Source organism: Phacochoerus africanus, chromosome X, assembly GCF_016906955.1.
Source record: "Phacochoerus africanus isolate WHEZ1 chromosome X, ROS_Pafr_v1, whole genome shotgun sequence".
NCBI classification, from domain to species: domain Eukaryota; kingdom Metazoa; phylum Chordata; class Mammalia; order Artiodactyla; family Suidae; genus Phacochoerus; species Phacochoerus africanus.
In genome coordinates, this window is record NC_062560.1 from 69,586,330 (window position 1) to 69,600,697 (window position 14,368).

Below are 14,368 nucleotides of genomic sequence, written 5' to 3' on the forward strand. Positions count from 1 at the left end.
TTTTGACATGTACCTGACCATCAGAGAGACAAGATTCAGTTCCAATCACCAGTGGACAAGAGCCAGCCTCTCCCACCAGGAATCATATACAAGTACCTGGATCAGCTCCATCTGCCAGGGAGCAGACACCAGAAGCAAGAGGAAGTATAATCCTGCACCCTGTAGAAAGGAGACCTCAAACACAGAAAGTTAGAAAAATTGAGAAAATAGAAAAAACACCAAATGAAGATGAGATGAGAAATCTACCTGAAAAATGAACTCATAATAATGATAGTAAGGATGATCCAGGATCTCAGAAAAATAATAAAAACACATATTGAGACACTATGAGAAGTTTTTAATAAAAGCTAGAATATGTAAAGAACGATCAGATACAGATGAATAACTCAACATTTGAAATGGTAAATACACTAGACAGAATCAGTAGCAGATATTTGAGGTAGAAAAACAAATAAGGGAGGTGAAAGACAGAGTGGTGGAAATCAGTTCCACAAAAAAAGAAAAAAAAATGAACACAATAGGGAACAGTCTAAGAGAACTCTGGAACATTAAACATACCAACTTTTGCATCCCTGGGGTCTCAGAAGGAGAACAGTGAGAGAAAGGACCAGAGAAAATATATGAAGAAATTATAGCCCAACACTTCCATAATATGGAAAGGGAAACAATCAAGTTGATGAAGTACAGAGAATCCCACACAGGATGAAGCTAAGAAGGAACACAGCAAAACACATACCATTAAAACTGACAAAAATTAAGTACAAAGAAAAAAATAAAAATCAATAATGAGGGAATTCCTGTTGTGCCTCAGTGGGTCACAAACCTGAGTAGTATCCATGAGGATGCAGGTTCAATCCCTGGCCTTGCTCAGTGGGTTAAGGATCTGGCAGTGCCATGAGCTATTGTGCAGGTTGCAGATGCTGCTCAGTTCCTGCTTTGCTGTGACTGTGGTGCAGGACTGTAGCTGCAGCTCTGATTTGACCCCTGGCATTATGAGAACTCCCATTTGCTGCAGGTGTGGCACTAAAAAGTAAATAAATAAATAAATAAGCAACAAACACAAGGGAAGCCCCATATGGTTACGGCTGACTTTTCAGAAGAAACACTGCAAGCCAGAAAGGAGTGGAAAGATATATTTAAGGTGGTGAAGAAGATGACGAGGAGGAACCTAGAACCAAGAATACTCTACCCAGCAAGGCTCTCATTCAGATTTGATGGAAAGATAAAAAGTTTTTCAGACAAGCAAAATTAAGAGAATTCAGCACTATCAAACCAGCTTTACAACAACTACTAAAGGAAGTTCTCTAGGCTGAAAATAAAAGGCCATAAGAAAGAAGAAAATTACAAATGAGAAGGCTCACTAGTAAAAGTAAAAGCAGAAAATTACCCATTGATAAATATGATCTCAAAGTAGCCATCATGAGGACAGGAAAGAGGAAATGCAGGCTATTGAAAATTGTTTTGAAATTAAGAGACCAGCAATCTAAAACAATTATGTACATATGTAGACTGCTAATATCAAAATCTAATATGACCCACACACCAAAAAACTGCAATAGAAATGCACATAAAAAAGAAAAAGCAAAGCAAACCAAATAAATAACAAAGATATACTTTGAATCACAAGAGAGGAGAACAAAAGAGATAAAGGAAGAAAAAAAGACCTAAATTAATTCAAAACAAGAAAGTGGGCCATAAGTACATACATGTTACACTGAATATAAGTAAATTAATATTCTAATCAAAATACATAGACTGGCCAAATGCATATAAAAACAAGACCTGAATATATGCTGTCTACAAGAGACCCACTTCAGACCTAAGAACACATACAGACTGAGAGTGAGGCAATGGAAGAAGGTGTTGTATGCAAATGGAAATCAAAAGAAAGCTGGAGTAGCAATATTCATGCCAAAATAATAGTCTTAAATAATGGTTATAAGAGACAAATATCAACATTAGTGATCAAAGAATCAATTCAAAAAGAGGATATAACAATTGTAAATATGAATTGCACATGGAAGCACCATGGTGTATATGGGAACTGCTAACACCCATAAAAGGAGAAATTGGCAGCAACAGGATAATATTGCAGGATTTTAACATCACACTTACATTGATGGCTGATCATTCAGACAGAAAAGCAACAAGGAAACACAGGCCTTGAATGACATGCTAGGGCAGATAAACTTAATTTATAGTTATAGAAAATTCTATCCAAAAGTAGAAGAATATATATTATTCTCATGTGCACATGGGACATTCTCCAGATTAAGTGATATCCTGGGTCACAAATCAAGCTTTGGTAAATTTAAGAAAATTAAAATTATTTCAGGCATCTCATCAGACAATTATGCTTTGAAACTAGAAATCAACTACAAGATAAAAAGAGTTTACTACTAAACAACCAACTGATCACTGAAGAAATTAAAGAGGAAATAAAAAATAATACATAGAGACAAATGACAATGAAAATTCAATGATCCAAAATCTATATGACACAGCAAAAACATTTCTGAGAGGGAAATTTATAGCAATACAGTCTTTTCTCTGGAAACAACAAAATTCTCAAATAAATGCCCTAATCTTACACTTAAAGCAACTAGATTAAATAGAAAAAACAAAATCCAAAGTTAACACAAGGAAAGAAATGATAGATATTAGAGCACAAATAAATGAAATAGAGACAAAGAAAATGATAGGGAAGATCAATGAAACCAAAAGTTGTTCTTTGAAAAGATAAGTATAATTCATAAATCTTTAGCAAGACTCATCAAAAAAAAAAAGGAAAGAGTTCAATAAAATTAGACATGAAAAAGAAGTTACAACTGACACTACAGAAATGCAAAGGATCATAAGCAACAAGTACAAGCAACTATATGCCATAAAATGCACAACCTAGAAGATATGAACAAATTCTTAAAAAGTTACAATCTTCCAAGACTGAAACAGAAGAAATAGAAAATATGAATCAAAAATTTACAAGTACTGAAATTGAAATTGTGACTCAAAAACTTCCCTCAAAATAGAATAATTTGCCACACTATAACTTAATAAAAATAAATTAAAAATACTAAAAAATAAAAACCTCCAAAAAACAAAACTCTAGGAGCAGATGGCTTCATAGGCGAATTCTATCAGACATTCAGAGCATAGTTAAACTCTATTCTTCTGAAACTCTTCCAAAATTTTGCAGAGAAAGAAATACTCCCAAATTCATTCTAGAAGGCCAGCAGCACCTTGACACAAAAGCCACAAAAAAAAGGAAATGAAAAGAAAATTATAGGCCAATATCACTGATGAACTTAGATTTAAAAATCCTAAACAAACTATTAATAAATTGAATCCCACAATATCAAGGGGCATTTATCCAATAATCAATCAGCGTGATACACCACATCAACAAACTGAAGAATTAAACCCATATGTTCACCCTAGTAGATAAAGCTTTCACAAAAATCAACATTTCATGATAAAAAAAAAAACTTACAGAAAGTGGGCATAGATGGAAACTACCCTAACATATCAAAGTCCATATATGACAAGCCCACAGCTAACATCTTTTGGAATGTTGAAGATATGAAAGTGTTCCTGAGATAGAATTAATATATTTTGCATTTGTGAAAAATATAATTTGTGGGGCCAAGTGTGAAATTATTTTGGCTAAATCTTATGTTCCTCCAAAGTTCTTATTCTGAAGTCTTAAACTCTGATGTAACAGTATTTGGAGGTGGGGCCTTTGGGAGATAATTAAACTTAGATGAAATCACAAGGATAGGCCTCCATGATGGTATTGGTGACTTTATTATAAGTAAAGGAGACCAGTGCTCTCTTTTGTCTGCCATGTAAGTATACAGAAAAAAGGTGGTTGTACATAAAACAAGACATGGTTTTTCACCAGATGCCAAATCTGGCAGCACTTTAAACTTGGACTTATAAGCTTCCTTTCTCTCTCCTTTTTCTTTGCTCTTTCTTTTTCCTTTTTCATACCCAACTTCATGGGCATTTTCTTGCCTTTTGGGAAGTCAGAGGTCTTCTGCCATTGTTTAGTAGATATTCTTTGTGAATCGTTCCACTCATAGATGTATTATTTAATGTTTTGTAGGAGGACATAAGCTCCACTTCCTACTCCTCTGCCATCTTGACCCAGCTCCAATGCTGACACTTTTACATAAATGTTCAAAACAGCACTATGTACAAAAGTTAAAAACTGGAAAAAATGCAATGCACCATCAATTGATGAATAAATAAAATGGCTTATATTCATATAATGGAATATCATTTAACCATAAAAACAAATAAAATACTAATATGTGCTAAATATGTATGCATATTGGACATATTATGCAAAGGAAAAGGAGTCAGTCAGAAACAACCAGATATTGTCTGATTCCTTTTATATGAAATATCCAGAACGGGTCAATCTGTAGAGACAGAAAGATTAGTAGTTGCCTAAGGCTAGGGGAAGAGTCTGGGTTGAAATGGCAAATGACCTCTAATGATTATGGAGTTTTCCTTTTGGGTGATAAAAGCTTTCTTTCTTTCTTTTTTTTTTTTTTTTTTTTTTTTTTTTTTGCTATTTCTTTGGGCCGCTTCTGCGGCATATGGAGGTTCCCAGGCTAGGGGTCGAATTGGAGCTGTAGCCGCCGGCCTACGCCAGAGCCACAGCAACGCGAGATCCGAGCCACGTCTGCAACCTACACCACAGCTCACGGCAACACCAGATACTTAACCCACTGAGCAAGGGCAGGGACCGAACCTGCAACCTCATGGTTCCTAGTCGGATTCGTTAACCACTGCACCAAGACGGGAACTCTGATAAAAGCTTTCTAACATCGATCATGGTGATGATTTTGTAACTCTGTAAATATGCCAAAATCTATTGAATTTATTTTAAATGTGTGAATAGTGTGCTATGTGTATTGTTTCTGAAAATAATGACTAACTAAGAATTTAATGCAGATGTTGGTATATGAAAATGGGATACTGCTGTACTAAACATGTAAAAAATGTAAAAATGTAAAAGTACATAGATAGTGGGAAGATCTTGGAGGAATTTGAAAGAGCCTGATAGAAGAAAATATAAATTGCCTTGAACAACCTGTTAATAGAAATATTAATATCAATGATTCTACTTGTGAGGGCTCAGGCAGAAAATGAAAGAAAAGGTATTTGTTTTATATAATTAGAGACAGCTTAGTGAAGTTGTGTCCTTTAACTTTAAGGGAAAAAATTTATATGATGAGTTTTCATATTAGCTGAGAAGGGCATTCATCTTTTTTCCATAAAATCCAATCTCTAATGCTAGCCAGAGTTATCCTTTTAAAGTGGGTCATATTGTCAGTTCTTAATTATACTCCTCCAATATCTTACCATCTCACTCAAAGTAAAATATGAAGTTATAAAATGGCATGTTACACAGTCTGGCATAGATGCATTTCTGAACTTATCTCCCATACAGCTGTCCCCTTTACTTACTCTGCTCTAGACAATTCTGGACTAAATCTCTTTGCTCTTTCTGCAATATGCTGAGTAGGGTTCTACCTCACAACCTTAATACTTGATGTTTTCTTTCCCTGGAACCCTCTTCTTCCAGAGAACTATAATCCTTACTCGCTCCTTTCTCTGAGCTCTCTACTCAATTCTGACCTTATCAGAGAAATTTTCCCTAATCACTGTGTCAATTATTATCATTTCAATATGCAATTAATGTAAATGGGTTACTAATTAACTGTTTTATATTAATTTTTGTATTGTATCTAAAAATCCAGTACACATTTTGCACGTATAATGCATCTCAATTCAAACATTAAATTTCCATGGGAAACATTTGCTTTGTATTTACACTTTATAGAATGTACTCAAAAAGTAAACTGTGACATACCCACATTGTTTCAAATATACATAAAATATTTTTAATAAATTAAAAAAAGGTTGAAAGTGTGGCTTACTTTATTTTGTTCCTTATCACAAAATGTGGGAAGAGAGACATGAAGTGAATGAATAACTGTTAAATAAAAGGTAATTAATACTTGGAAAATCATCATTCTATTTTGACTGTAAATATTCTAAAATTAAGAGATATAGTGCCAGGAAAGAGTGCCTTAGAGAAATAGCTGAGGGTGTGGTTCTACAACTTTGTGTTAATTTCTTAGAAAGAGAAAAATTCAGAATATTTAGTTAAAAAGTTTCTTTGAAGAGATCAAGGATGTGACTCAAATATTTCCCCCATCCCAGAAAGCTTGTCAAATGTTACAGTCATGTTCTCTCAGCCATCTCTGAAAATGTGTATGTGTTTGTGTGTGTGTGAAAGAGAGAACATGTGGACAAATGATGTGCTCTCTAGGAGTGTGAAAGTATGAGATTTATAAGTTTCATGAAAATGGCGTACCTTCAGAAATACTTCCAACTTAGAAGAGATAATGTGAAAAAGAAATAAAGGGTGTCGAACTCCAAAAATTCTATTGGAAAGAAAGAGGCTGATACAACTATTCTGTTTCAACATGTGCTATATTTAATAAACTAGGATGTATGACTGAGAGGTTGGAACTACCAGCCTGGATAAGAGAGCTACAAGCCCAGAGAATGGAGTTATGGAAAAGAAAGGATTTTTTCCATACTTTGAAACCTAAAGGAATTTGCCTGGATGGATTTCAAAGCTGCTTTTCATGTGTGACTTATTTTTTCCTTTTTTCCCCTTTGGAACCAGTTTATAACTGTTATCTTATGTTGTCTCAGCATTGCATCTTGGGAGCAGATAATTTCTTTCCATAGTTTAGAAGTCCACAGATGGAAAGGGGATGTACTCCATGATGGATTATATACAGACTCTTGCCCATATCTAATTTATATAATTTAGATGCTTGGAACTTTTGAGATAATATTTGAATGATATTTTGAATGTTGAGTTGATGCTATAAAGGGATGAAACTCTTGCAAGCATCAAAATGTGGTGAATATATTTTGTAAGTGTGAATGCATGTAGATGGCAAAGAATGGACAATGGTACATAGAAAAATGACCACCAAGGTAGTCACTTCCTATCCCTACAATCTCTGAATTTCTCTATAATTAGCAAAAATACCTTTTACGCTATGATCAAAATTAAGGTCTTTGAGATGACATAATTATCTTGAATTATTTGGGTGGTCCTAATTTATTCACATGAATTTGTGAAAGTGGAGATGATATGCCATTGTTCAATTTCATAAGATTTTAGATTGAAGAAAATATTACATACAATTAAATGCATATATTATAACTACAATTTCATGAGCTGTTTCTGAGATATAATTTTAAAATAACATTGTGTAAATTTAAGGTGAACATTTACACACATTTATAATAATATGACTACCACTTTACCAATTTAGCACTAGTTAACACGTCTATCACATAACAAATTTGTCATTTATTTATGGTGAGAAAAATTAGCTACATGTCTCTTAGGAACTTTTATGGTCATAATACAGCATTGTTGACTACAGTTACTATAACATATGTTGGATCTCCAGAACTTATTTATCTTTTAGTTCCAAGTTGTATCCTTAAACATCTTCCCAGTTCCTGCACCCAATCCCAGGATCTGCTAAAAACCATTCTACTCTCAGGTTTTATAAATTTGGATTTTTTTAGACTCCACAAATGAGTGACATTGCAAAATATCTGACATCTCAATTAGCATAATGCTCTTAAGATCCATTGATGTTGTTGCAAATGGCAGGATTTTGTTCTTTATTATGGATAAATAAAATCCAGCTGTGTATACATGACAAACCTGCTTTACTTATTCATTTACTGAAGGATACATATGTTGTTCCCATACCTTGTCTATTGTGAATAACGGTGCAATAAACATAAAAATTCAGAAATATATAGTCAAAATTCTGTGTTTGTTTCCTTTTATCCAAGAGTGGGATTGTTGATGACTCATATGGTAGTTTCTTTTCTTTCTTCCTTTCTTCCTTTCTTTCATTCGTTCGTTCTTTCTTTTTCCTTCCTTCCTTCCTTTCTTTCTTTTTCTTCCTTCCTTCCTTCCTTTCTTCCTTCTTTATTTCTTAACTCATTCATTCCTTTACTTTTTTTCTTTCCTTCTTTCTTTCTTTTCAGGAAGTGCTATAGTTTTCAATAGTGGAAAAACCAATTTACTTTTTGCAAGTGTTTACTTTTACCCACATCCTCATCAACACTTTTTGTATTGTCATTCATTCTAGTAGGTTTGAAGAAATATCACATCATTTTTTAATTCATGTATAGTTGACTTAAAATATATTAATTTCAAATGTAAAATATTTGACATTTTTATAGATTATATGCTGTATAAAGTTGTTATAAATTTTTCTATAGTCCCTGTACTGTATCTTATGTATTGTATACCTAGTATTTTGTACATATTAATTCCATTCACCTACATTTTCTTCTTGCCTGACAATGTTTCTCTCAGTTAACCAGTAATTTGTTCTCTGTATCTGTTAGTCTGTGTCTTTTTTGTCATATTTATTAGTTTGAATTATTTTGTTTTGGATTTGCATTTCCATGGTGAATAGTGACATTGAGCATTTTCTCTTTTAGGTGTTGGTCATCTAGATATCTTCTTTGGAAAAATGCTTCTCTATTTTCTATTTTTAATTATTTTTGTATTATTAAATTTTATGTGTTTTTTAATATTTTTATATTAACCCATTATCTGAAATAAGATTTGCAAATACTTTCTCCCATTCTATAGATTGTCTTTTCATTTTGTTGTTTCTTTTGGAGTGCAGGCACTTATGGATGAAGCAATTGTATACAGTCCCACTTGATATTTGCTATTAGTGCTTATACTTTTGGTGTCATATCTAGAAAGTCATTGCCATGATGAGTATCAGTGATCTTATTTCCTAGCTTTATTTCAAGGAGATTTATTTTTTATTTTTATTTTTGTCTTTTGTCTTTATAGGGCCACACCCATGGCATATGGAAGTTCCCAGGATAGGGGTCGATTCAGAGCTGTAACTGCTGGGCTACACCACAGCAATGCCAGATATGAGCCATGTCTGCAACCTACATCAGAGCTCACTGCAACACCAGATCCTTAACTCACTAAGTGAGGCCAGGGATCGAACCTGCAACCTCATAGTTCCTAGTGGGATTTGTTTCTGCTGTGCCATGATAGGAACTCCCTGTTTCAAGGAGTTTTATACTGCAGGTCTTATGATTAAATCTTTAATACATTTGAAGTTATTTCTAAATTTCAAAAATAATTTTATTGGAATTCTATTAATTTTTTCTTCCAGTTTTATTGAGATATAATTGACATAAATACCATAGAGTGATTTAACTTACATACATCATGATATGATTAACACAGTAAATTTAGTGAACATTCAACATTTTGAATGGGTAAAACATGAATGTAATGGGAAAAACAATTCCCTGTGATGAAAGGAAAGTCTTAATATGCTCTATTAAACATTTTCATACATAATGTATAGCTGTATTAATTATTTTTACCATGTTATATACTACATATCTTCTATTTATTTATCTTACAACTGGAAGCTTGTATTTTTTGACTACCCTACTTTCATCCAATTTCCCCTCCACTCATTCCCCTCTTTGGGTAACCACAAATTTGATCTCATTTTCTATGAGTTTGTTAGTTGGTTGGTTTGTTTTCAAAGCATAACGGACCTACAACACTATTCTCATTCCAACATAATGATTGGATATTTCTATACATTTCAGAATGATTACCATAAATCTAGTTATCATCTGTCACATACAAGGATTATATGTAATTATTGATTATATTCCTCACACTTTACCTGTGACCGATTTATTTTGTAACTGCAAGTTTGTACCTCTTCATCTTCTTCACATATTTATTTCTGCTCCCAATCCCCAACAATATGACAACTTGCTTATTATCTTTATCTATGACTCTATTTTTTAATGGTTTACTCACTTATTTTTTATAGATTCCATATATCCAGGAAATCATACAGTATTCATCTTTCTCTTCCTTACCTCACTTAGCTTAGTACCCTCTAGTATCCCTTATGTCCATCAATGTTGTTGCAAAGGGGAAGATTAGGTTTTTTTTTTTTTTTTGGCTTCAACTTCCAGCTTTATTTTTTATTTTATTTTATTTTTAAATGATTTTTATTTTTCCATTATAGCTGGTTTACAGTGTTCTGTAAATTGTTTACTGTACAGCAAAGTGACCAGTCACACATACATATATACATTATTTTTCTCACATTATCATGATCCATCATATGTGACTAGATATAGTTCCCAGTACTAAACAGCAGGATCTCATTGCTTACCCATTCCAAATGCAATAGTTTGCATCTATTAACCCCAAATTCCCAGTCCATCCCTGTCCCTCCCCCTTGGCAACCACAAGTCCATTCTCCAAGTCCATGATTTTCTTTTCTGTGGAAAGGATCGTTTTTGCTGTGTGTTAGTTTCCAGATATAAGTGATATCATATGTCTTGTCTTTCTCTTTCTGACTTACGTCACTTAGTATGAGAGTCTCTAGTTGCATCCATGTTTCTGCAAATGGAAATATTTTGGTCTTTTTTATGGCTGAATAGTATTTCATTATGTACGTATACCACATCTTCTTAGTCCATTCATCTGTAAATGGACGTTTAGGTTGTTTCCATGTCTTGACTATTGTAAATAGTGCTGCAATGAACATATGGATGCATATGTCTATTGCAATGAAAGTTTTGGGAAGATTTTATTCTTAATTAAAACTGAATAATATTGCATAGTGTATATATATATATATATATATATATATATAATCTTTAATCATTCATCTATTAATGGTGACTTAGGTAGCTTCCATATATTGACTATTTTGAATAATACAGTGAACATAGGGATACACATATCATTTTAAATTAGTACTTTTTTCTTATAAAAAATACCCAGAAGTGGAATTTCTGGATTCTATGGTAGTTCTAACTGTAATTTTAAGGAACCAGTTTTCCATAGTGGTTGTACCAAATTATATTCCCATCAATAGTGCACAAGGCCTTTTATCCGCATCATTGCCAACACTTGCTATTTGTTTGGTTTTTTTTTTTGATAATAGCCATTCTGACAGGTGTGAGGGTATATCTCATTGTCGTTTTGATGTCCATTTCCATGGTAATCATTATGCTGAGCATCTTTTAATGTGTTTCTTGGCCAACTGTATGTTTACTTTGGAAAAGTAAAAGTTACCATTCCATGGTAACAGTTTATCTTTCCATCTTAGTGTCCTCTTCAATTTATTTCATCAGATTCTTATAGTTTTCTGAATACACGTCTTTTACCTCCTTTTTTTATTACTTTGTTGTGATTGTAAATGAGAATGTTTCCTTAATTTCTCTTTCTTTGCTGTATTTTTTTTTGCTGACCCTATGACATTTGGAGGTGCCAGGGCCAGGTATTAAACCAGTGCCACAGCAGGAACCTGGGCCACAGCAATGACAATGCCAGATTCTTAACATTCTGAGCCACCAGAGAACTCCTAATTTCTCTCTGATAGATAGTTGTTAGTATTTAGAAATTCAAGTAATTTTCGTATATTAATTTTGATATGATTTCTAGTATATTGAATTACTGGTGAGGATGGGCATCCTGAACTAAAAGTTTTCCATTTTTCAACATTGACTGTAATGCAAGCTGTGTGTTTTGTTGTATATGGCCTTTATGTGTTGGGGTATGTTCCTTCTATATACAATTTATTGAGAGTTTTTATCATGAATGAATGTTGTTTTTTCAAATGCTTTTTCTCAATCTATTGAGATTATAATATATTTATCCTTCACTCTATTAATGTAGGATATCACACTTATTGATTGGCATATATTTGAACTGTCTTCCATTGAAGACATTAATCCAGATTGATCATGGTTTATGGTGCTTTTACTATATTCTTGAATTAAGGTAGCTAATATTTTGTGGAGAATTTTTATGTCTACACCTATCAGAGACATTGGTCTATTGTTTCTTGTAGAGTCAAATTCTTTCTTTGGTAACAGGGTGATACTGGCCCTGTAAAATGAGTATAGAAATGTTTTGTTCCTCTTTATATTTTTAGAAGAAATTGAGTGATATCAGTGTTAGTTCTTTTTAAAATGTCGGGTAGAATTTTTGGGTGAAACCATCCGTTCCTGGGGTTTTCTGTGTTGGGATTTTTTGGATACTGATTCAGTCCCCTTACTCATTATTAGACTGTTCCGATTTTTCTATTTCTCTGTAACTCAGTCTTGGTAATTTTTAGGTTCCTAGGTATTTATGCATTTTTTTTCTAGATTATCGAATTTGTTGCCATGAAACTGTTAATTGTAGTCTCTTATGATTCCTTGTATTTTTGTGATATCCGTTGCAATGTCTCCTATTATATTTCTGATTTTATTTGTCTTTTATCCCTTTTATTAGATCATCTAGGTAAATGTAAATTGTTTATCTTTTAAAACAATGAGCTATTAGTTTTATTATTTTAATTGTTTTCCTTTTTTTTCTCCTTTTTTTTTAGCTGCACCCCAGGCATGTGCAAGTTCCTGCACTAGGAATCAAACATGTGCCACAGCAGCAAGCCAAGCCACTGCAATGACAACACCAGATGATCAACCCACTGAACCACATGAGAACTTCTCTTGTCTTTCTTTTATTTCTGCTATGATTTTTTCTTATTTTCCTGCTTTTGTTAACTTTGGGTTTATTGTGCTCTCTACTTGTTTCTTCAAGTGTAAAGTTAGGCTTTTTTAAGGTATTTCTATTGCTGAAAGTGGATATTTAAAGTCCTTACTATATTTTTATTGTTGTCTATTTCTCCCCTAATGTATGTCAAAAATTGTTTTATATATGGCATATATATGGCATGTATGTGGCGCTGATGTATAACTAAATATTTATGATTTTTATAGCTTCTTGATGAATTGACTTGACCCAATTATCACTCTATAATGATCTTCTTTGTCTCGTGCCGGGGCCAGCTCAGCAGGATGGAGCTGGAGAACGGGTGCTGTGGACCTTAAGGAAAAATAGTTAACACAAAACAAGACACAGAGACATTTATCTTAAGTCGAGGTGGGAGCCAGGGAACTCAAGGTCTCAGGGACCAAGCGCCCGCTCTCAAGAATCCACACTGCTTTTATTGTGCTCTTTAGATGAGATCAAGTGAGGAGTGGCTATGGGTGGATGATACAGGGTTTGTTTGCTATTATATAAGTTCTTTTACTATTTAGAAAGCCACTTAGGTGGTAAAGGGTTAAGCTCTTACTCTGACCTCTAGGCACATAACAGTTCTTAAGCTTAAGTCACTTATGCCTTTAGGTCTTTGCTCTTAAGCTTAAGTCATTTGCCAGCACTGTGACTGTTTTTCAAAGCAGGAAGATGGGATAAAGTAAGACAAGAAGATGGGATAAAGTAAAGAAGGACAAGATGGAGTTTTCAAGGAAACATGTCTTGCAACAGTCTCGGTTTACAACTTTTAGTTTAAGTCTACTTTTTTTTATGATTCAAATAGAGTTACCACCATTTTCTTTTGGTTTCAACATTCATGGAATATCTTTTTCCAGCCCTTAACTTTGAACTTATGTGTGTACTTATATCTACATTCGGTCTTTTTTAGATATAATAGGATTGGGTCTTTTAAAATGTATATCTAGAAACTCTGAATTTTGATTGATGAATTTAGTCCACATACATATAGAAAAATTGATGATACATAGGAACCTACTAATGCCATCTTATCTACAGAAATCTTTACAAATTGAAGGTTTGTGTCAACCATACATGGAACACATTTATTGGTGCCATTTTTCAACATAATTTGTTCATTTCATGTCCCTGTCTCTTATTTTGTATTTTGCACAATATATCAAAATTTTATTTTTATTATTTTTATTATTGTACTCATTTTGTTGTGGTGGTTGGTGTTTTGTATGTTTAAAATAAATTTTGTACTTTTTTTTGGACATAATGTTATTACAATCAGTAGACTATAGTTTAGTGTAAATATAACTTTATATACCTGAGAAACCAAAATAATTCATGTAATTTGCTTTATTATAATACTTTACTTTCATGGTCTGCAGTTGAATACATAGTATCTCTAAGTTATGCCTAAAATAGCTTTATTTTTTTGTTCTAATTCCATTTTTCCCACTGTTTCTGCATAAATTTGGAAATTCATGATTTTCTACAGTAGTATGCTCTGTTTTTACTCTTTAATCTTTTTAAATCTACTCTGATGTTTTGCTTTGTGTTAACATGGAACTTACATAAAACAACTCATAGATAAAATAGCCTATTTTAAGATGGAGACAGCACAATTTCCATCACATACAAATTCTCCACAATTTTACTACTTCTTTTATA